Source organism: Salvia miltiorrhiza, chromosome 1 (assembly GCF_028751815.1).
Source record: "Salvia miltiorrhiza cultivar Shanhuang (shh) chromosome 1, IMPLAD_Smil_shh, whole genome shotgun sequence".
Lineage (NCBI taxonomy): Eukaryota > Viridiplantae > Streptophyta > Magnoliopsida > Lamiales > Lamiaceae > Salvia > Salvia miltiorrhiza.
This window is the reverse complement of record NC_080387.1, coordinates 14,446,410-14,470,697: the sequence shown is the minus strand read 5'-3', so window position 1 is coordinate 14,470,697 and position 24,288 is coordinate 14,446,410. Positions and strand designations below refer to the sequence as shown.

Below are 24,288 nucleotides of genomic sequence, written 5' to 3'. Positions count from 1 at the left end.
AAATAAACACGGAAAACAATGCAACACAATTAAATGCCTAAAGCCTTCCCCGGCAACGGCGCCAAAATTTGACTCATCCTAAAACACCTAACGGATGGACTCGAATTTATACGAGGTCGTCCTAGGGTGGTAAGGTGACTCAAGTCGTCTCACAAGGAAGACTTAGCAGGGCTCTAATCGTATTGCTCACAAGAAACTTAAAAGAAATCTAAACACTCTAATCGAGTAATTGGGTCTGTCACTAACTCGCTCTCTAATCACCAAGGCATAAACAGAAAGAAACAATAAACATTAACTAATGTAGAAAACATATAAGAACTAAGGACATGCGATTGAACATTAAACCGATTACTAAGGTTTAACCTAGAGCTTTAAACAAACGATCATATTAATAACCTTCAATCAATTTAAACCAAAAGCATGAAAACTAAATCAATCATCCGATTCAAGTACAATGAAACCTAAATCACCATAAAAGAAATCTCTAAACATTCACCAACAAGAAGGGAAAAACGTAAGCAATAGCAACGAACTACGAATCACGTAGATTATCTAAACTCAACAACAATGATCTCCAATCATGACATTCATCAAAACACAAACAAAGATTCAAATATACCAAGGATTCATAAAACCAAGAGAATCTAGAATCAACAACAATAATCTTCAATCATCACATTAATCAAAAGCATAAAACACAAAACTCAATTAATCAAAGGATTCATATAACCAAGAGAATATAGAATCAACAACAATGATCTTCAATCATCATATTCATCAAAGACAAGAAACAAAAACTCAAATAACCAAAGGATTCATAAAACAAAGAGAATCAAAGGAGTTCTTACAAAACGTAGCAATCCAAGGAAATCCAATCCGATGAAATGTTAATTGACATCCAAAGCAATCCAATGAATCCACAATCGAAAGTGATTGTTTTGAAACTCAAAAGACCCAAAGAAAATGGTGGAAATCGCCCCTAGAGGCTGCTGGGTTCGAATATATTAAAGTAAAACCCTAGAAAGGGGTTTTTAATCGAAAAATCATACTTTCGGATCTGAACAGAGGCGGCCGCCGCCGTGGGACGGCGGCCGCCGTGGACGGCGCCCGCCGTGCCACGGCGCCGCCGTGTATGCCTTTCGCAGACTGCAATGCGCAGCGTTTTTGTTTTGGTCCGTTCTCCCTCGTTTCAAGTCGGATTTTAGATCCGTTTTCGCCTACGAACTCGTATCGAGACGAACTTTGATTCTTCTTCAGACCATTCAACTAAATTCTGACTTTACTTTTGTTCACATATCAATCAATGTGAGCACAAAATCCTGAGACAACAAAATTAGCACAAAAGCTCAAATCATTCAACTCTTAAGTGAAAGAGACCAAAATAAAAGTCAATATAACACGTAAACACCCAGAGATTCATCACAAAATAGGGCTAAACAGGTATAACCCAACCCCAAGGCTAGTAGGCTCAAGTTAAGAGAGTGAATGCTTTGGCTAAAGTGCCAGAAGCTACAGCAAGAATAAAGTTGGAACGTCACCACAATGGAAACTTAGAAACCCCCATTAAATAATCATTTGGAAATGAGAAAATGAGTTACATGGCAGAATGAGTGCCATTAATCTTTAAGTGAAAGTTACCAAGATGATGAGAAAAGTTTGATATTAGAATTCCCTAGTCAAATCTGAGAAGGTGACTTAGGACGAAGGAAACAATTAAGATAGTTCACCACTTTACTAAGATGAAGTGGGTAAAAGAATGTTGTTAGGTCCTGAACTGGTCCAACAGATGATTGAGAAAGTCGACCACATCAAGCAAAGAATCAAAGAAACTCAAGATAGACAAAAGTTTTACGCCGATAAACGCCGATTGGAATTAGAATTTAATGTTGGGGATCGAGTTTTCCTCAAAGTTTCTCCCTCAAAGGGAGTTATACGTTTCGGGAAATAGGGGCAAGTTACGACCCCGTTATATAGGACCTTTTGAGATCCTAGATAAGTTAGGCCTTTGTAGCCTATAAGTTGGCTCTGCCACCAAGCATTGTGGATGTATACAATACGTATAGCACCTCGCAATTAAGAAAGCATGTGATTAAGCAAGATAAAGTAGTCCTAGCCAGGACCTAAGTTGTGATGAGAAATCAGTCCAGATACTTGATCGCAAGATTCAAGTTTTACGAGGCAATAATATTGTTCTCGTCATGTAGTGGAACCATCACAGGATGGAAAAGGCCACAAAAGAGATGAATGAAACGAATGACTAGTATCACAAAATAGAATACCAGATATGCAATTCCGAGGACGGAATTTTTATAAGGAGGGAGGAATGTAATACCCCGTTTCCCTGAGTTCAATTTAGAATTTATTTTGAAATTTAGTAGTAAGATGATTCACGCCGGATATAAAGAAAACGATTTATTTTAATTCCAACAAACGATTTGCAAAAATCATTTTTGTAAATGTTAGTCATTTAAATTCTTATGCATTTCATATTTATTTAAATTGAACATTAAGCATTTAGCATCTACACGAGCTATTTAGTTAAGCAAACACTGATCGATTATTACAGTTTTCATAGTACAACCCGGAAGACTTTTTATATTATTTTATTTTATATACTCACCTACTCCCTTCCACTACACCCACCTACTCCCTCCTTTTTAAAAAGTTAACATCACTACCCACTACCACCACCAACTCCCAGCCAAACCCACTGATATACTTCACCCATCCCCTTCCACTTTTACTCAATCTCCCACACAATTTGCCATATTTCACTTTCAAAAGAAAACCCAACGAACAAGTGCAGAGGTAAGAACTGCAATCATAATTTCATAATTTATTTCTTACAACACAAACTCTCCACCTCAATGAATATACGATATGTGAATCAATTTCAGCTGCCACACAAATTCAAACAAACCCATTCTTGAGTATCACATTCTAAAAATTTCAAACTTCACAAAACAAAGAATCATATGCATATATATGTTCACTGACCTTTATTATAACAAGCATTTATATGAATATACATATGTATACTAAGAGTTTATTATTTTTTTTTTTAAAATGAATGAACTTTGGGGTCTTGTTGTCGTCTGTTGTATGAGTGTCTAGCGGCGTCGGGACGGCAACGAGTTTTCTGCCGGTTGTCCGGCCGGATGTGTGCGAGGGTGATGGGCGAGCAGCTACTGCTGTTGGTGAGGCAAGAGAAAAATGGGAGGAACTTGAGGGCTGGAATCGGCGATGGTGGCAGCGTATGGCTGCTGCTATCGGCCGGAGTTGGGAGAGGGCTCGACGGCTCTGCTGTCATTCCGAGCGGGCTGGGGTCGAGAGATCGGCGAGAGTGGAAGAGGGAGGCACGGCACGGCAGCGGCGCTGCTGTCGCCCGGCCACGGTGAGAGAGAGGGAGCTAGGGCTCGGGCGCCGCTCTTCGCGGTGGGATGTCGGGCCTGTTTCAGCCGAGAGAAGAGTGAAGCCGAGCGTAGTCAGCAGCTGTCGCTGTTGCTCTGGCAAGCTTCGGCGGCGGCGGCAGCGGAATTCCGAGGGAGAGGGAGGAACGGGCAATTGAGAGAGAGCCGAGGATGGCGCGGCTCGTCGCCGCTGCTCCTCCGGCGAGCTTACTTCTGGAAGAGTGAGAGGGAGACTTGAGGTGAGGAAAGGAGAGAGATCGAAGGGAAGGAGAGAGGAGGCGGAGCCGCCGGCCTCCGGGGACGGCGCTGCCGTCCGGTAGCGGCGGCAGGAGAGCGCAGAGGGCGAGAGAGAGTGAGCGGCTGAAAGGGAGAGAGAGATATGTTGTGTGCGTGTGCGTGTGTTAGGTGGAGAAGAAGGGAGGGAGTTTTGGGCTAGGGCTTGAGGTTGGGCCTGATGGGCCGATTTTTAATTAAATTGACTTGGGCCGATTTTAATGGAGTGTTGGGCTTAGAATTGGGTTGAATCAGTTGGGCTTTTGTTTTAATCTCTTTGGGCCGATTTTTATGAGTGATGGGCTTCGATTTTTTAAATAGATTTGGGCTGCGATTTTTAAAAAGCTTGGGCCGATTTTTAATTTTATTTAGCTGGGCCCGATTTATTTTATTCAGTCTGGGCCATTCATATTTTATTGAGTTGGGCCTCATCTTTTAAATTTATATGGGCTATTATTTATTTAAGCATGAGCTCTATTTCATCTATTTAAATGGCTTCCCTATTTTATTTAATTAGACTATTAATTAGTTTGATTAATTATTTTTAAAGACTTTGGATTGCCTTCAATTAATTAAATTGGGCTTTCTTATTTTTAATTAATTGAACTATTATTAGTTTGATTAATTTATTTAAAGGATAATTTTTATAATAATATTAAATTATTATTAAGTGCATATTTTAAGTAATTACTTATCATATGCTAAGCATGACATGACATTTCATTTGCATCATGAAATAAAAAGTATTTATGATTTAATTGGTTTTATTTATAATTCCAATTATTAAAGAAAGATGAGTAAGAATATTGTTGGTGTTCTTAACTCAAGAGAAATGTTTTTAATTATTTATTCATTAAATTTTGAAAACCCGGCTAAGTGAATCATAGAATATTAAGCACTACACCATGACTTAAGATTAGAATTTAAGGAGACCTATTGAGAATAGATTTCTTGTAGGCTTTGAGCATCATGAGGATTAGCACTGCTATTCCGATTCAGAGATAACGTTAAACGACAGGCATTGCCTATACAGGTGGGCATTACTTTTACTATACGTATATAGAGATCCCCTGCGTGTCGTAGGCCTCTTATACGAATATATGCATGAGATGATTTTAACTGTTAATTTCAGTTTATTATTATGCCCAAATGATAAATGACTCTTATGAAATAAAAATGAAATGTTTATGAAATGAAATGAAATGTTTATGAAATGATTGACTGCCAAAAATGTTTATGTTTTTATATGTATCCTATCTGTGTTGGTTCGCCAACTTTAAAGGAAATCCAATTGGGATCCTATGCTAGACAAAGGTCGCTAGCTAGGGTTAACGTGTACACTTATGGAGACCGCGAGTCGCTTGCGACCGGTCTTGGCGTCCGTGGTAAGGAGGCCTCCTTCCCGGCGCGTGACAGAAAGGAACAGATATGGATCATATGAAGGAAAATGATCGGCCGATCGACTTTATGAAAATGAAAGAAATATTTTAGTAAGCGCAGGTCATTTAAGAAAACCCCTGTGTGTTACTGTTATGGCAGTTCAATTTATATATGTATGCATGTTGTATTTTCGGCTATGCCCACTGAGTATTTTTATACTCAGCCCTGCATGTATTTCTAAATGTGCAGGTTGAGCAGTTGATGGAATGGAATGATGTTGAGCGGGTGTTCCTTTGACATTTCAAGAAATGTAACCTTGAGTATACATCTTCATATGTATATCTCACACGTTTTCCGCTGCAAAACACTTTGATTAGGATAACTCTATATTATGAAGTTGTTACACGTGTTATTGGGTAAACCACCTTAATCAGTTCTCTTTTATGTGTATGTTTTATAAGTATCCAAATGATCATATATGATCCTAGCTTTTTATCTATAAGTGATATTTTCATATACTTTAATGTTAAGTAATTGTCCATTTCCATTTCTTATTGTTCACCCCAAGTCATAACCCTGTTAACCCGTCATTGGGATAGTGGGCTGTGACACTTACGTTTCGGGTCAGAATTATGGATTAAAAAATTCATCAAAGCTTTACATTTTTAAGACTTCTGGACAAAATACCGCGGGTAATGCGGGTACCCGCAAATTGCAGGACCAAATATCCTTCAAAAAATTGTGGAAAATGCGGGTACCCGAATACCGCTACAGGTATTAAGGTACTCGCACATGGTATGCGGGATGGGTGATTGTATGCATATTGGGTGATTTTATGGGTAGGGTACCCGCAATTAGCGGGTAGGGTATCCGACCCGATCCGAATTATTTTGCATCAAGACTCTCGATTTAATACTAGTGTCAGATTTTAATCAAATTACATATTGACTTTCAAATTAATAAGCAAAGCATAAAATTCGATTTATGGGCTCAAGCAGAATTCTAATGGACTTAGAATTATGACTCAATCATTTGCTATGATAAATAATTTAATACTCCCTCCGTCCCAGGCCAATAGGCCCAGTTCCTTTCGGCACGAAGATTAAGAAACTCATTTTTTGTAGGTAAATGGTGTGGTCCACCAATAATTAAGGTTTTAAGTGTTCCCTTATTTTTCCTTAATCATATTTGCTTCATTATCAAGATCTTATTGCACGAATTAAGCAACAAATTAAGCAACAAAAATTCAGCAACAAAAATTCATGAGAAAAGGGGCCGGATCTGTGTGGCTGGAATTAAGCAACAAAAATTCAGCAACAAAAATTAAGCAACAAAAATTCATGAGAAAAGGGGCCGATTCTGTGTGGCCGGAACTAAGCAACCAAAATTCGAGATCTGCAAATGAAGAGTCAGCGGCGCCGGAGCTCTGGAGAGTCAGCGGCGCCGCTCGTCGTTGAGAGACTTTAGCTACTGTAGAAATCGAAGAGTAAGAATCTGAAGGAGAGGCGGCGGCGGCACAGCAGGGGTTGTAGTCTTGAGGCGGCGGCGGATCTGTGTGGCCGGACCTCACTTCGCCGCGATTGGCGTCGTTTTCCTCATCTTCGTCGGCGCTGCTGCTGGCCGCGAAGAGGAGGACGAAGAAAATGCCGCGGAGGAGGAGCCGCTGGAGGATGAGGAGGAGGAAGACGACGGCGAAGCGGAGGAGCTCTGGAGAGTCAGCGGTTGAGAGAGAGAGAGAAGGGGGAGGGGGCGACTGATGCAGTTCAGAGTAGAGGCCAGGATGCAGAGCAGAGCCGAATTTCAGAGGCTGCACAGAGTGAAGATCCGGTGCACGTGCCCGTTGGTCCAGTGACGAGAGCTAGGGCCAGGACGTTCAAGGATAATTTAATGACATTGGTGGTGGAAATCTGGAGGCAAGAGCTGAAAAGGCCAATTGGAGAAGGACCGACGGATCAGAGCTCAAAGGTGGTAAACCTTATTGCTTACCGAGTTGAACCACCAGAGAAGTCTCGATTCCTCTGGCTTTACCAGAACAGCGGAATCATGCCACCCAGAGAAGACTCGATTCCTCTGGCCTTGCCAGAGCAGCAGAATCGTTATCCCCGGGAAAAATCGACTGGGCAGAGAATTCACGGAGAGTCTGCCCGAGCAGAGAATTCACGTCGAGTCTACCCGAGCAGAGAATTCACGTCGAGCCTGCCTGAGCAGAGAAATCAAGTGGAGCCTGTCCGAGCAGAGAATTCAAGTGGAGTCTACCCGAGTAGATTCAACCCGCCAGAGAAGACTTGATTCTTCTGGCTTTGCCAGAGCAGACTTGAATCCAATGCGCTTTTCAGAGGAGGCCTCGCTGGGGTTTCTTTTGACTTGCTGAACAAGTTCCGTTATTTCTTTAATTCATGTTTATTTCCTTTTTACGTAGGGTTTTCCGTTCCCTATAAATAGGGCTGTTATGTGTTGGAAAAGGCAGACAATTTTGATATTAAAAACAGTGAGTTTAATTCTCTCTCAAGATTCGAATTCTTCTTGATAAACAAGGATTCAACCTATCGATGAATCGACGAGATCTCCATCCCTCGCCGTGTGTCATTCAGCGTCTCCGAGTTCCTGCGTCAAATGCACGTTGGGGTTTAGGGAATTATTCGCCTAGATCATTTCGTGGTTTAGATTCAGGGGTTTTGAGGCATTCCATATCTTATCTGTAATTTCAATTTGTTCCGTTCAATTTCAGTCTTCCACGTACAAATCAATTAGATCGGTGAATCCCATACCTTTCACGTTATTATTATGTTTTTCGATGAAACTCCATAATTCTCGGTAAGATCTTAACATCTTCCGGCCAAGGTTATATCATCTGGTATCAGTTTCCGGGTTTCGTAAGGGTTACGCTATCTATCATACAAAAAAAAAAAAAAAAAACAGAGAACGATCAAAACTCTCTGTCGAAAACAAATAGAAGAACGCAGTACGCATTATATTTGTGTTTGCCCATATCGGATTTTCTGGTCTCTTACCCCGTTGTGTTTTCTCAATTCTCCGGGTTCAATCGCTAGTTGTGGTTTTGTTTTCTGCGTAGCACTGAATTTTTTTGGGTTCCAGTCTGCGTTTAGGCGTCTATCTTTTCTTTGTCGAGTCCTATCTTATCTGTGTATTTTGCTGTGGTTCTTGTGAGGCGTGACATCGAGTGCTCTCGTCGAGTGCGCTTGTTGATCTCGTTGTGCCGTTGGTTGGTGATTTCCCGTGGTAGATTGAGGAATTTGTTTCTTTGACAGAGAATTTGAGCGGAAAAAGGCAAGAGTGGTGAGATTAGTAGAGGGTAAAAGCCTTGAATTGTGTGGATACACGAGCGCTGAATGTTTTCATCTTGAGTGATACACGAGTGTTGGTGAGGTGGTGAGGTCCTTACTTTGTTTTTGCTGTTTCACTAACGTTTCTTGTTTTATGTCCGTGTTGTTATGTCTAAGCACGCTGAACAGGGTATAGACTTGAGCGATAGCCCTGTTATGGATCCTCAGTTCAAACTAGTGATGGAGGCTCTTCGCTCCGAGTTTGGCCGGATGCTACATTCCGAACTCGAGGGCGTGTACGACAAGATTGAATTGCTGGAGCAGTCCCATTCTCGAGAATCTACTTTCACACGAGGAGGCAGACGCGGGCGAGGAGGCCGTGGTGGTGGCGGAGGACGATTCCACCGTCAGTATGAGGAGCATGTCGAGGATACCGGATTTGAGGATGAGGACGACGAGGAAAGAACGTGGCAGGACAACAATCTGGGCAACATCAAGATGAACATTCCTCCCTTCCAAGGGAAGAATGATCCCGAATTATATCTTGATTGGGAGAGAAAGGTGGAGCTTATGTTCGATTGCCACACCTATTCAGAGCTCAAGAAGGTGAAGTTGGCAGCGATTGAGTTCTCCGATTATGCACTTGTTTGGTGGGATCAGCTGGTGACGAGTCGGAGAAGAAACAATGAGCCCCCGATTCAAACTTGGCAGGAGATGAAGGCTGTGATGCGGAAACGTTTTGTGCCAACTCATTACTACCGTGAGCTTTTTAACAAGTTGCAGACCTTGAGGCAGGGCAGTAGGAGTGTGGATGAGTATTATAAGGAGATGGAGGTTGCCATGATTCGAGCCAATGTGGTGGAAGAGCGAGAGGCGACCATGGCCAGATTCTTGGCTGGTTTGCATTGGGATATTCGTGATAAAGTAGAGTTGCAGCACTACGTTGAGTTGGAGGACATGGTCCACATGGCCATCAAGATCGAGACTCAACTCAAGCGGAGGGGCAACACCAGCAGCAACTAGCGCCAGAGTCAGGGCAAGTGGCGGTCTTCGCACCCCGTGGCTGGTGGTTCTTCGTCCAGAGGGACCCCCTGGCAGAAGGAAAACTCGCCGCGCGAGGAGAAAAAGCAATTTGTTCGGGCCCGACCAGAGGGATCCGGTGCAGCGAATCAGAGTAGTCCGGCCGTGGCCGATGGACGAAATCGCGATAAGAAGTGTTTTAAGTGCCAAGGGTTTGGGCATATTATGAGTGACTGTCCGAACAGGAGAATCATGATCATGCGAGATGATGGCGAAGTGGTGACGGATGGTGATGACACCGATCCTGACATGCCGAAATTGGAGGATGTAGATGAGGCCGCTGATGAGGAGGAGTGTGAGGAGATTTTCGCGCCCAATGGTCAACTTTTTGTAGCTCGGCGTGCTTTGAGTGTACAAACTCCACCCCCGGAGCGCGAGCAGAGGGAGAATCTTTTTCACACGAGATGTCTTGTTCAAGACAAGGTGTGTAGTGTGATCATTGATGGTGGAAGTTGCACGAATGTGGCTAGTAGAGCCATGGTTGACAGATTGGGGCTGACCACGGAGAAGCACCCCACGCCGTATCGTTTGCAGTGGCTCAATGAAACAGGCATCATTCGAGTAACGAAGCAGGTGAAGGTTCCGTTTCGCATTGGGACGTATGAGGATATGGTGGTGTGTGATGTGATCCCTATGCAAGCGAGCCACATTCTGTTGGGGAGACCGTGGCAATTTGATCGTCGTGCAATTCATGATGGTTTCACCAACAAATACTCATTTACCTACAAGCAGAAAAAGGTGTCACTTGTTCCTCTTATTCCTACACAAGTTTATGAGGATCAAGTGCAATTGCAAAGGGAGGCGGACAACCTAAAGTCCAAGGAGCAGCCTGTGGAGAAGAAGAAGCAGGGGCTGAACCATAAGTCCTTTCTTGCTACGGCTAGTGATTTGAAGTGGTGTGTTCAGGAGGAGAAGCCGATCTTGCTGTTGCTATATCAGGAGACTTTGCTTATGACTAACGATCTCTCTTCTCTACCCCCTTCTATTCGTGATGTGTTGCAGGAATTTGATGATGTTTTTCCCGACGATACACCTACCGGCTTACCACCACTTCGAGGGATTGAGCATCAGATTGACTTTGTGCCCGGTGCTACTTTGCCGAAAAGACCAGCCTACCGCACCAACCCGGATGAGACGAAGGAGTTGGAGAGACAAATTGGCGAGTTGTTGGCCAAAGGACATGTGAGGGAAAGTCTCAGCCCTTGTGCGGTACCAGTTCTCCTTGTACCAAAGAAGGACTCGTCGTGGAGGATGTGCTGTGATTGTCGAGCTATCAATAACATCACGATAAAATATCGCCATCCCATTCCTCGTTTAGATGATATGCTCGATGAGTTACATGGTTCTTGTGTCTTTTCGAAGATAGATTTGCGTAGTGGATATCATCAGATTAGGATTAAGGAAGGTGATGAATGGAAAACTGCTTTTAAGACAAAACTTGGTTTGTATGAGTGGTTAGTTATGCCTTTTGGTTTGACTAATGCACCTAGTACCTTCATGCGTCTTATGAATCATGTTTTGCGTGCTTTCATTGGCAGATTTGTGGTTGTTTACTTTGATGATATCCTCATTTATAGCCAGCATTTTGATGAACATGTTGATCATTTGAGGTCTGTTATGGACGTACTTCGAAAGGAAAAGTTGTTTGCTAACCTTAAGAAGTGCATTTTTGCTACAGACAAGCTTGTGTTTCTTGGTTTTGTTGTTAGTGCCCAGGGTGTACAGGTTGATGAGGAGAAGATACGAGCTATCCAAGAGTGGCCAACGCCGAAGAACATTGCAGCAGTTCGAAGTTTTCATGGGCTTGCTAGCTTTTATAGGCGATTCGTGCCTCACTTCAGCAGTGTTGCCGCACCTTTGACGGAAGTCATCAAGAAGAATGTGGAGTTTAAATGGGGCAAGGCGCAAGAGGATGCATTTCAGCAGTTAAAATACAAATTGACCCACGCCCCGGTATTATCTCTTCCAAATTTCTCCAAATCTTTGAGATTGAATGTGATGCTTCTGGTGTTGGTATTGGTGCAGTGTTGATGCAAGAGAGACGACCCATTGCGTATTTCAGCGAGAAGCTCAATGGGGCGACGTTGAGTTATCCCACGTATGATAAGGAGCTGTATGCATTGGTGAGAGCATTGCAAACGTGGCAGCACTACTTGTGGCCCAACGAATTTGTCATTCACACGGATCATGAGTCGTTGAAACACTTGAAAGGGCAGCACAAGTTGAACAAGCGGCATGCGAGGTGGATGGAGTTCATTGAGACGTTTCCCTACGTCATCAAATACAAGCAAGGTAAAGAGAATGTTGTGGCTGATGCACTTTCTCGGAGGTATGCCTTGATTTCTACCTTAGATGCTAAGTTGCTTGGTTTTGAATGTATCAAGAGTGTGTATGCGAATGATGCTGATTTTGGTGAGCTTTATCTAGCATGTGCGAGAGCTACTAGTGGAGAGTATTTTAGGCATGATGATTTTCTTTTTAGGCGGAATAAGTTATGTGTGCCTCAATGTTCTTTACGTGAGTTATTATTGCTTGAGTCTCATGGTGGGGGTTTGATGGGACACTTTGGTATTGCTAAGACTTTGGCTGTTTTACAAGAGCATTTCTTTTGGCCTCATATGAAACGTGATGTTGAGAGAATTTGTGGTCGCTGTGTTACATGTAAACATGCTAAGTCTAGAGTGAGTTCCCATGGATTATATACACCGTTGCCCATTCCTCAAGCACCTTGGATTGATATTTCTATGGATTTTGTGTTAGGTTTGCCTAGGACTAAGGGTGGTCGAGATTCCATCTTTGTGGTTGTTGATCGATTTTCTAAGATGGCAAATTTTATTCCTTGTCATAAATCTGATAATGCATCTCATGTGGCTGATCTATTCTTTAAAGAGATTGTTAGATTGCATGGCATGCCTAGGACTATTGTTTCTGATCGGGATTCGAAGTTCTTGAGTTACTTTTGGAAGACTTTGTGGTGTAAGTTGGGTACCAAACTTTTGTTTTCTACTACTTGTCATCCACAAACTGATGGTCAAACCGAGGTAGTGAATAGAACTTTGTCTACTTTGCTTCGAGCTATTATTCAAAAGAACATTAAGTCGTGGGAAGAGTGTCTTCCTCATGTGGAATTCGCTTATAACCGTGCTGTTCACTCTGCCACTAAGTTTTCTCCATTTGAAATCGCGTATGGATTTAACCCTTTGACACCTTTGGATTTGACTCCGTTACCCGAGAATGAGCAGGTTAACATGGATGGCCAGAACAGAGCTGACTTTGTGAAAAAGATCCATGAACGTGCCAGAGCCAACATTGAGCGCCGCACGCGGCAATATGCTGAGCAAGCTAATCGGGGTCGTCGCAAAGTAGTGTTTGAGCCCGGTGATTGGGTTTGGCTGCACATGCGCAAGGAAAGATTTCCAGAGCAGCGGCGCTCCAAGTTACTCCCTCGGGGCGATGGTCCATTCCAAGTATTGGAACGGATCAATGATAATGCCTACAAACTAGAGTTGCCCGGTGAGTATAATGTGAGCGCTACATTCAATGTCACTGACTTAAGTCCCTTTGATGTAGGCGACGCTGTGGATTTGAGGACAAATCCTTTTCAAGAGAGGGGGAATGATGCAGTTCAGAGTAGAGGCCAGGATGCAGAGCAGAGCCGAATTTCAGAGGCTGCACAGAGTGAAGATCCGGTGCACGTGCCCGTTGGTCCAGTGACGAGAGCTAGGGCCAGGACGTTCAAGGATAATTTAATGACATTGGTGGTGGAAATCTGGAGGCAAGAGCTGAAAAGGCCAATTGGAGAAGGACCGACGGATCAGAGCTCAAAGGTGGTAAACCTTATTGCTTACCGAGTTGAACCACCAGAGAAGTCTCGATTCCTCTAGCTTTGCCAGAACAGCGGAATCATGCCGCCCAGAGAAGACTCGATTCCTCTGGCCTTGCCAGAGCAGCGGAATCGTTATCCCCGGGAAGAATCGACTGGGCAGAGAATTCACGGAGAGTCTGCCCGAGCAGAGAATTCACGTCGAGTCTACCCGAGCAGAGAATTCACGTCGAGCCTGCCTGAGCAGAGAAATCAAGTGGAGCCTGTCCGAGCAGAGAATTCAAGTGGAGTCTGCCCGAGTAGATTCAACCCGCCAGAGAAGACTTGATTCTTCTGGCTTTGCCAGAGCAGACTTGAATCCAATGCGCTTTTCAGAGGAGGCCTCGCTGGGGTTTCTTTTGACTTGCTGAACAAGTTCCGTTATTTCTTTAATTCATGTTTATTTCCTTTTTACGTAGGGTTTTCCGTTCCCTATAAATAGGGCTGTTATGTGTTGGAAAAGGCAGACAATTTTGATATTAAAAACAGTGAGTTTAATTCTCTCTCAAGATTCGAATTCTTCTTGATAAACAAGGATTCAACCTATCGACGAATCGACGAGATCTCCATCCCTCGCCGTGTGTCATTCAGCGTCTCCGAGTTCCTGCGTCAAATGCACGTTGGGGTTTAGGGAATTATTCGCCTAGATCATTTCGTGGTTTAGATTCAGGGGTTTTGAGGCATTCCATCTCTTATCTGTAATTTCAATTTGTTCCGTTCAATTTCAGTCTTCCGCGTACAAATCAATTAGATCGGTGAATCCCATACCTTTCACGTTATTATTGTGTTTTCCGGTGAAACTCCATAATTCTCGGTAAGATCTTAACATCTTCCGGCCAAGGTTATATCAGCGACGGTGACGGAGAATGGAAGGGTGAGAGGCCGAGGGGAAGAGTGAAGAAGAGGCGGAAGGGAAGAGGCGTAAGGGAAGTGGGGAGAATAAGAAATTTTAGGGTTTTAATTAGGGTGTATATCCCCTTTAATCAATACTTAACCATTCCAATTAGAGCCCTAATTATTTCCAATTTTAGACTGGGCCTATTGGAGTGGGACGTCCCAAAAAGGAAAGCGAGCCTATTGGGCTGGGACGGAGGGAGTAGTAATTAATAAATCAAGGACAACGTTCCACTTCACCAACTTAAATTTCTTTTCAAATTTTTGTCATTATTAACGCTCTTTCCATGTTGTTATTGTTCTTATTATGATGAGTAAACACTACTAGAAAAACGCTCATAGATAATGGATAAAATGCGTTATCTATGAGCAAAAAAACTGTTGTGTATAGTGGTGTTATCTATGATACGTATCATAGACAACGGTTAAAAAACCGTTATGTATGTGAGAATAGATAACGGTACGAGACGCTCATACATAACGGTATGAAACCGTTATCTATAATGATTATGCATAATGGTTTATACCGTTATGTATGAGGATTTTTCCGTTATGTTTTGTATTTTTTTGTTTTTTTCCTATCATAGTTAACAGTTTTTTTTCTATACATAACGGTATGAAACCGTTATCTATAATGCTTATACATAACGATTTATTACCGTTATGTATGAGGATTTTTCCGTTATGTTTTGTATTTTTTTGTTTTTTTTCTATCATAGTTAACAGTTTTTTTTACTTTTTATAACAGTTTTTACCGTTATCTTTGATAGAAATACATAACGATTTTTTTGTACTTTTTATACTGTTATGTATTTCAACTACAACTAGCATATTTAATATTTTTTCTCGATTTTTATGTTATTTATCTCAAGAAATAAATAAATAACTTTAAAACAACAAAATGATAAAATCACCAATAACAATATTATATATCATCCAAAATATTCACACATTACCATCCAAATGAACCAAGTATCAAGTACATATGATCATTGCATATTTCGATTCAAAATTGAAAGTACCAACTATCTTATAGCTAAAACAAAAATCTATCATATTATGTGTTCTAGCACCAAGTCCTCATGAACTAGTTGACCTGCTATGATGAATTTGCAGCAACTAACTTAGGAGAGAACCCGACATACAAGCTCAACCTGCCAATAGAAAAATAATCCAAATAAAATATGTGAAATAAAAGAAAAGCAACCATCAAAGTACTAAGGATTAAGTAATAACATATATCAAAAGAATTACTAAGTTAATTAGTGAGGAATAGTATCAACACAGTATAACATGGTTCTGTACAATTTCTCACAATACTCACACACAAATAAATAAATGTATATATATGCAGCTCTTTACTATAACCGAACAGATACAGTAAAATTCACTTCTTATTCAAGTAGCTAATACCACAAGTAGAAAGAAAGGTCATCTGCTTGCAACTATAGATGTCTTTAAAAGATTAGGATTGGAAAAAGTTTCCAATTGAGAAAAGGTAGCACATAGCAAATTAACTTTGGCTCGTGGCAGTAGTTTGTGAGAAAAAGGTGGCACATAGCATCAGAATTTTTCAGTAGCATTATATATAAACCAGAAAACTGGACGAGAAAAAGATAACAAACAATATGTTGACTTTTGTTTCACACTACATCATGAATCACATTAGATAATCCAATTCGAGCAAGTTTCCAATTCAAAGCCTTTACCTCTTTAAGTTGAGTAATTCTCAAGATACAGACAAGTTTCTAATGGATTCTATTAGTATACTATGTCAAAATTGGTCTACATGCTAAAGGTATTTTTATATTCTCTAAAGTCTTCTCCCAAGCCTCAAAACTCCAGTCACTAGCAAGACTACACCAATTAACTCATCAAAGCACAAATGCGAATCAACTATCAAGAAAAGGTGAAAGTAAGCATTATTAATACAATTTTCTATCAGAACTCCATCAAATAGTATAAAGCCAAATAGCATATAAGCATTAACAAAAATGCCAAAGAATGAATCGAGACAAACACTATTCGTCTTAATATATTCCATATATTCTTCTTGATCTTAACATGAATATAATGCGCAGGTACAGAAACTGCAAAAGGGTGACAGTATCTATGATGAAGGTATCTGAATATACATTTTTCAACATCCTACTCCTGCTTATCTATGTTTCCTGATTCCAGAACTGTGCGTGGAGGGTTTATTACGACTCACTATAACAAAGGGACTCCTAGGTCTTGCAATAAACGTGTTTTCAGTTTTTCGTTCAGACCTTATCAGTTAGTGAGTAGACTAACTTGCTTATGTTGTCTTCATTTCTTGGAGTTCTCTCAAGAACTCTTAATTATTCCTCACTACAATTCCAGATCCATGAAATTCAGAGTCCCGATACTACACTACTACTATAACTACATCTTGTTGTTAACTCAGCATTTTTCGTCTGAGCGCATGAAGTTAACGAGAGGTACACCAAATGCTTTTTAAAATTCAGCTCTGAATAGAATGCTTACCTGTATCTTAGAGTAAAAATGACTATCACTTCAACATTTCATGAAATAAGAAGAGAGTGTTCGAATTGGGAAAACATAAACCTAACCTTTGGTAGTTCGTTTTGACGGCGGATTGATGAAGTTCTCCATCCCACCACATCTTAGAAATCAGTGAAGGCAAATGTAAGTTTATCAAGAAGGAAGGCAAGAACTTTTCTGCTACAAGAAAAAAGGATCATAAACTATTTAAAGGATACGGTCATAGTTTGCGTTGGCATATACCACACGGCGGTTGAAAGATCGTAATGCTGATCTGCATATAGGGTCAGAGTTGTCAGAAGATAACAAAAGAGACTTCATTTGCTAACAAGTGATATAAAGAGTTTGTGCTGCCAAAAATCGCATACTAACATGAAATGAAGGTCAGCAGAGTCCTTGACCATCTGAAGCAGGAGTGGAAGTTTCCCACCATCATTATCCGTAAGGAAAATATGCTTCCCTGATCTTCCAGCAATCCAGTGTGCAGTTTGTCAAAAAGTTTTAAGTGTCCAGAACAATTAAATGCGTAACCTACTTGTAGGATCTCTAATGGAAACAATAAGTAAGGGTTTAGGCAAGAGTGCCATCTCATCATGCCAAGCAGAAGCTGCAATCCTCAAAGCATCAGAATCAGCCTGGTGTAGAGCTCCCACTGTAAGGACCTAAGAGTAACTTTTAAGCTATATGAAGCTTACAATCAATGTCAAATAAAGGGGAAAGAAACAAGCATAATTGTCTTTTGATTATCAAACAGTTAGCTGTGCAGAGAGTTTCGAATAAGTAACTAGAAGTAACAACAAACACCCAATTCATTGAGTCTTTGATAAAAGCTAAATATAGAACAAACAACAATCTAAGAACTGATCAAAAGATTCAAAACCAAGACGCGGAGGAACTATAGTAATCAACTATAAACCTGGAAATGATATGCCATTAAGTTTTGATGAAGTGATTCACAGGAAATTGAAATTTATCACTCCAATGCTAGTAGAACAAACCGTAAGAATGAATTCATTCTATATTGTTGAATAGAGAATGTGAGAGATAATCCCCTAGCAAACAAACAATAGAGAATGTGAGAGATAATCCAATAACCGTTGGAGAATTATGTATGAGAATGTGTTTCATTCTTACAATTGAGGATAATCCAATAACAGAGAGATAATTCAAAAACTTGAGCAAAATAGCTTCACAAAATTAAAAGATTTGAGCAAAATAGCTTCAGATAATTTAAAAAATTCGAGCAAAAGCCCTAATCTAAATCATATTGTTACCAACAAAGTTCAAAAATTAGGGATTTGGAATGAGATTTGCGTAAGGGATGTATAATTAGGGATTCTACCTTGGTGGTGGCTATTGTAGAAGGCGGCGGCGACAGCGGCGGCGACTAGGGTCTGCGATTGAGAGCTCGACCGGCGGCAGCTGCTAGGGCTAACGGACAGATAAAGAGAGATGGGTGCGGTAGGTGGCAGACGGAGAAGCAAAAAGCCCGATCTGCTGCTGCTGCTGCTGCAAGAAGAGCGGCGTCGGTGGAGGAGAGGGGTGGTCTGCTCGTGCTCGGTGGAGGGGAGAAGGGTGCTCCGCCGCCCGATCTGCTGCTGCGAGAAGAGCGGCGTCAGAGGCGACGCGATGCAGGGTGGGTGGGAGCGAGAAGAACTAGGGCTCAACCTTTGCCCTAGCTATATGTTAGAGGAAAATGGAGAGGCGAGGTCGCGGCGACCGATGTCGCCGGAAGAGCGCGAATAGCTACCATTCGCGGAAGCGGCGGCGACTATCTCTCAAAGAGGGAGAGATCGCGCGAAGAGAGAGAGAGAGAGAGAGAGAGAGAGAGATTTGGGGAAGAGATGATAGATAGAATACAATATTTTTAAATTATTTAATTAATAAATTAATTATGAAAATAAAAAATTAAATGAAATAATACCATACATAACACTTTTAGTTAACGGTTTCAATAATCGTTATCTAAGAGTTCAAAAATACGCACATAGATAACGGTCGGCTTAACGGTTTGTAATACCGTTATGTATGTAACTAATAGATAACGCAAAAACATAATGAATTAATTGAAACCGTTATCTATGCATATAGACAACACTACATAGATAACGGATTTTTACAAAACTGTTATCTATTCCTAAAAGTGCGCTCATACATAACGGTTTTTGAAAAAAACCGTTATCTATGCACTGTTATGTATGTAAACTTTTGTAGTAGTGAAAACTTATATTCTTAATAGAATTTATATTATTTGTTTGCGATATTTTCTCTGGTGTGTCCTACTTTGCATGGGGACCGAAAAATATTATTGATATCTGAATCATATTTGTAAATATATTTAACATAAAATATTTCGAACAAATGTTAAAAAATTACGAACATCTACATAAAATATTCAAATTTTTCTTGCTGACATAAAATATTTAACATAAAACATTTCAAACAAACGTTAAAAAATTACGGACATCTACAATAAATTATGAACATGTTACACTATGTAGGGTTAATGTTTGATTCTACTCATTTTCAAAGAAAAAATAAAAACTACTACCTATTATAAATAAAACTATACCATTTTAAGCTTGAAAATGACAAAGTTATCCTTACTTGTATCGCAAATTTTATTGAAATCGTGCACTTTGCTCAACTCGCTCAACCAATGCAAGTCGAGCGAGCATCAGTGGTAAATGCACTAAAGTTTGACCAATACAAGTCGAACAATCGAGTATTGGTGTATTTATGGTAAATATATTAATGGTCTACCTGCGAGCCGAGCATTTTTTTTACTAATGCTCGATATATGCTCGACCACTGCGAGTTGAGCAATCGAGCATTAGTGGTTGAGGATTTTTAGAAAATGCACTAATGATCGACATACTCGATCATTACTTGACTAGTCGAGCGTAAATGTAAAATACATTATTGCTCGACATAAGAGTAAAAAAGTCCTAAATGGGTATAATTTATATATTTTATACCACATGGGTTTAGATATAATTTATCTTTAAGAATGAGCGTATATCATTTTGCTCCTACATTATATATATAGAGTCAACTTTTAAAATACATAAATACATTTTTTATCTATTAATAAAAAAACTAAAAATACTCTTAATTGTGAATGAAAGTTTTTATGCTATAATTCACAACTAGAAGTACTTTTTTGATTGTGAATTAATGTGCTATATATAATTCACAATATGGGATATTCTTGGTTATGAAATTGAGTTTTTATGCTACAATTCACTACTCTGAATACTTTTGATTGTGAATTCGAGTTTTGTATTATAATTTATAACCCAGAATACTTTTAATTATATATGAACTTAAATTTTTATGCTATATTCACAACTTCAAATATTCTTGATTGTGAATTCAAAGTTTTATACGATGATTCACGAATATTAATATATACTTGTTTTTGTGAATTATGTAAGAACAGAAAAAACCATGTTTTATGTGAATCAGAAATAGTATCAAATAAATTTTTTAATAATTGAAAAATAGATAGATGATATGATGTATTAGATTTCATCCTAATTTATTTTTGTAAAATCATAGCGCCACACATTGGTTCATAAAACGCCCACGGCATACTATACATCGCCGTGCATAGGAGTGAGCAAAGTTCGATTAAATGCGAAAAGTCGAACCGAATCTAACCGAAATATTAATTCGGTTCAGTTAATTTGATTTTTGATCGATTTTGGTTTTGAATTTTGAAATTTTTAATTTTTCGGGTCAGTTATAGTTTTTAACAAAAAAAATATTTGCTTAATCTAAAATCAAACTAAAATAATAATTAATTTAATAATTTTGTTGGAAAATAAAAAGAAATATCATTTCCTTGGTTTTGATGATCCAGAAACACTTAGATTTTCTTTCTAGACTAGAATTCTTTTGAACTCAAGTATTAGAGTTCATTTTTCCTAGATTAGACTGAAAAGGCAAAGACTGAAGATCAAAGGACTAAGAGATCGAAGACCGAAGATTTAAAGACTGAAGTCTGAATTTACTAAAGAGTCAAGTCCAACTGGAGTAAATGCTAAATTTAATGAAGGAACCGTGCTGAAGTACAAGTGTTAGGGAAACACTTATGTACATCCAATCAGTCGAAGCATTTACTAAAACTGAAGTTAAGTTTCAGAAGATCTACAAGAATTGAGCACATAGACAACAAAAAATAGACAACACATTTTAGTTAATATGTTGTCAATTATTATATAGACAACTCATATAGTCAAATATGTTGTATATAACCACAAAAAATATGGTCATAGACAACAAATTTGGAAAACTGTTGTTTATGACCGCTCTTAGACAACCCAGTTTAATTTATGTTGTTTATTAACACAATAGACAAGGCATGTTCCTACACTGTTGTCTTTATTCAGCGACTATAGACAAGTATTTCAAAACTTTGTTGTCTATTAAATCATCAAACAACAATTTTTTAAAACATTTGTCTATTTTAATAAAAAAAATAAATACTCTCTCCCATTCTTTCTCAAACGTCTTCCACTCGTTCCCAACTCTCTCTCTCTCTTCCCTCACTCGGCCACCCCTCTCACCTCTTTCTCATCCGGCGAATTTTCGTTCATCATCACCACCGGCGAGGCGAACGCCACTGGTTGTTGTCCTCTCGATCCACTCGAAATCTTTGAATCACAATTAAAATCCCTAATTTCATCTAGGGTTCCAGCCTCTCTGGGGGCTGGGAAATCCCAGCGAGCATCGCTGCAATCGTCGAGCCTTCATCCCGCCTGATCCGCGACGCAGCTGCTGTACGTCCTTCATCTCTCTCTCTCTCACACACACACACATGTGCTCTCTTAATCCATTTGAGAGATTAAGTGCTTAGTATTCTGGAATTCTGTTTTTCATTTGAGAGAAATTTTTGTGAAGCATAGGGCACATATGACTATTGCGAACTTAAAGTTATGAAATGGTGTTTGGTAATCTGTGTAGAAAATATACTTTATTGAGTCACATATTGAATATATTTGTACAAGTATGACTTTCGCTGAATGAAGGAGTAGAGAGCATTTTTTAAGTTCTGCATCTGAGTTTCTGAAGATATTGAGCTAAAGAACATTAGTTTACATGTTAGTAATTTGATTATTCAAATAACAAGGTTATTGCCTAGTATATTAGTGTTTGGACTGCACATGTTTGACTTAGACTTTGCCCTAGTATAATGAGTTGTTGCCTTTGCTTGCTGATTCTTTTAACATATATCATTATTTATCAATTATGTCTGCATGAATAGGTTGGAATGATGGCTGATGATAAGGGTTCGCAGCTGCCGCTGCAGTATCCGAGGCAAATTGGATGTTGCTTCTCGTGTGGGAATGTTGCTTCTTGTGCCAATTTGTGGGTTTTGGATGTAACCTCTGATTAGTGGAGTTTTTAAATTTTAGATTGTGGCATTGTTGTTGGAGAAATGGAGCTGATGTAAATTCGAGAAATTACTATGGGCAGGTAAAATCATTTCACTATTTTCATCTGTGCTTTCGATAATTGCATTTTACAAGAAATTATGAAATTTTATATCAATAATTAGCTATTTTTGTTGGAGATCAATTAATTTGTAAATGTGATTGTGTAGATGAGAAGTGAGGAGGTATTATTGGTCGGATTATATCTTTGATGAATTCATATTTGTTTCATCCTTTTTAAATTACATGTATAATTGCATCTACAGACACAGCTTTAATGCAAGCATGTCTCGAACTCTCTCTCATACTCTCTTTTCACTCTTTAGAAAAGGGTTCGAATCTCCAACTAAGATTACTGAGAACAGGCTCTCAAGTAATCAATTATAGGCTAAGGATGGTAAGAGAATTTGCCTAGACGCACTAAGAGAATGTAGGTATATCAGGTAGACCGATAATTACAACGATGGTTATTCTCTTCTTCGATTCAAGCTTTTTGCAAAGTAATTGCTGAGTCTAAATTTTGGCAAAGCTTTGGCGTATGCGTTTGAATCGGTGAAGAATGAGGTTGAACCTTGAGCTCTATTTATAGGCAGCGTCTGGAGAATAGATCCGTTGGAGGAGGTCCTTCTACATTTTCCGTCGTTTCACTCATATTTAAAATCTGGCTTAGGTGCTCAGTCTTCTTATCTCCTTAGGCTGAAAGAGGTATGGTCTTTGCAAGACTAGGAAATGGTGTTACAGAACATAGCAACACGGAAAGGGATACTCTGCATATTGAAGGACGATTTGCCATATCTCTGCATTAAATGCTTCATCTTTTGCATTAAATGTGACTTGTATTGGAAGTCAACAGCTTACATATACTACAAGAATTCAGCACATAGACAACATATATTTAATGTTGTCTATGTGGAAAACCTCTGTTGTTGAGATCGTTGTTGTCTATTCTGGGGTGCTCATAGACAACATACTTTATATGTTGTCTATTTAAACATAGACAACATACGAAAGGTAAAAGACAACGTATATTATACGTTGTCTTTAATGATATAGACAACAACCTTACTGATTATAGACAACAATTAATGTATGTTGTCTATATAAAGATAGACAATTTGTAATATCTGTTGTCTATTCTATATGACAAAATAAAAAAAAAATTATATAATATATTTAGTTCCCTATTTTATAATACCAATATATATGACAAAATTAAAATACTTAAACATCAAATAACCAAACAATACTCATAAACCACTAATAAATTCTAGATTAATGCCATAATATCAAACATTGTTTGATATTTCATCAAAATCCATTACATCAATAATTGTATCTTCTCGAATTACACCATCATTTATCTTCTAAAAAAAACCTCTAATACAATCTCCAACTAATTACGCCTTTATTCACCACCAATCGTCCAACAAATCAACCATCCAACTAGCTTGAATCTACATAATCAAAATAAAAATAAGATAGTAAGCAATGTGCCAAATATTTTAAATAATTAATCTTGAATTTGATAAGCAATGAACATGTGACATATAGCAAGAGTGTGACTGCATTCTAAAGAAAACTAAACTTTCCCACGATATAATCTTGCAGTACGCATCTCCTAAACTAGCATGCTACTACAATCAACAAGCATTTATCCACATATATTCTAGGACAGGCTCAGATATAGATAAAATGACTTGTTCCAATCCTATTGTTTAATTGGCCTTTATCAGGTCACAAGTATGTAGAGACCAATATTGAGAGCTCATAGAATTTGACAATTTATGCTCAAAAGTCTATCATCTATAATATGTGAAGTTTATCAGATAAAAGATTCCATATCAAAATCTAGAATGTGAAGATCAAATAATGAACTGCTTATATACAAGATTTGTCTAATATAGAAACGAGAGAAAATGGATTAATAAGTTTATCAATGTGAAGACTTACATTGGATTTTAATAGAATAAGAGTTTGAACAACTTCCTAGTGCCCATATCACACCCTAAACGGAAACAAACTATAAGTATGGAATTGTGTCCCAAAACTCCTGACCTAATCTACGAAGATTCCTAGAGAACGGATCTCTAGAACCCAACGATGTGATTGGTGCAGCAACTCGGAGACGTTGAATGACACAC

General features: G+C 39.3%; 3 long non-coding RNA genes and 1 pseudogene across 3 annotated transcripts; 3 read left to right on the top strand and 1 right to left on the bottom strand.

Moving 5' to 3' along the window:
- The first annotated feature begins 2,417 nt into the window (after positions 1 to 2,417).
- On the top strand, positions 2,418 to 5,607 carry LOC131006688 (uncharacterized). The gene is made up of 3 exons (XR_009095703.1): positions 2,418 to 2,808; positions 4,641 to 4,716; positions 5,313 to 5,607. It is a non-coding gene; the product is annotated as an uncharacterized LOC131006688 (long non-coding RNA).
- Positions 5,608 to 8,941: 3,334 nt separating this feature from the next.
- On the top strand, positions 8,942 to 13,311 carry LOC131024109 (uncharacterized; annotated as a pseudogene).
- A 7,823-nt stretch (positions 13,312 to 21,134) lies between these two features.
- On the top strand, positions 21,135 to 22,292 carry LOC131006686 (uncharacterized). The gene is made up of 2 exons (XR_009095701.1): positions 21,135 to 21,493; positions 21,979 to 22,292. It is a non-coding gene; the product is annotated as an uncharacterized LOC131006686 (long non-coding RNA).
- A 1,105-nt stretch (positions 22,293 to 23,397) lies between these two features.
- LOC131006707 (uncharacterized) lies at positions 23,398 to 24,148 on the bottom strand. Its single transcript, XR_009095722.1, has 2 exons — positions 24,098 to 24,148; positions 23,398 to 23,601 (listed from the first exon to the last, which is right to left on the bottom strand). It is a non-coding gene; the product is annotated as an uncharacterized LOC131006707 (long non-coding RNA).
- Positions 24,149 to 24,288: the final 140 nt, after the last annotated feature.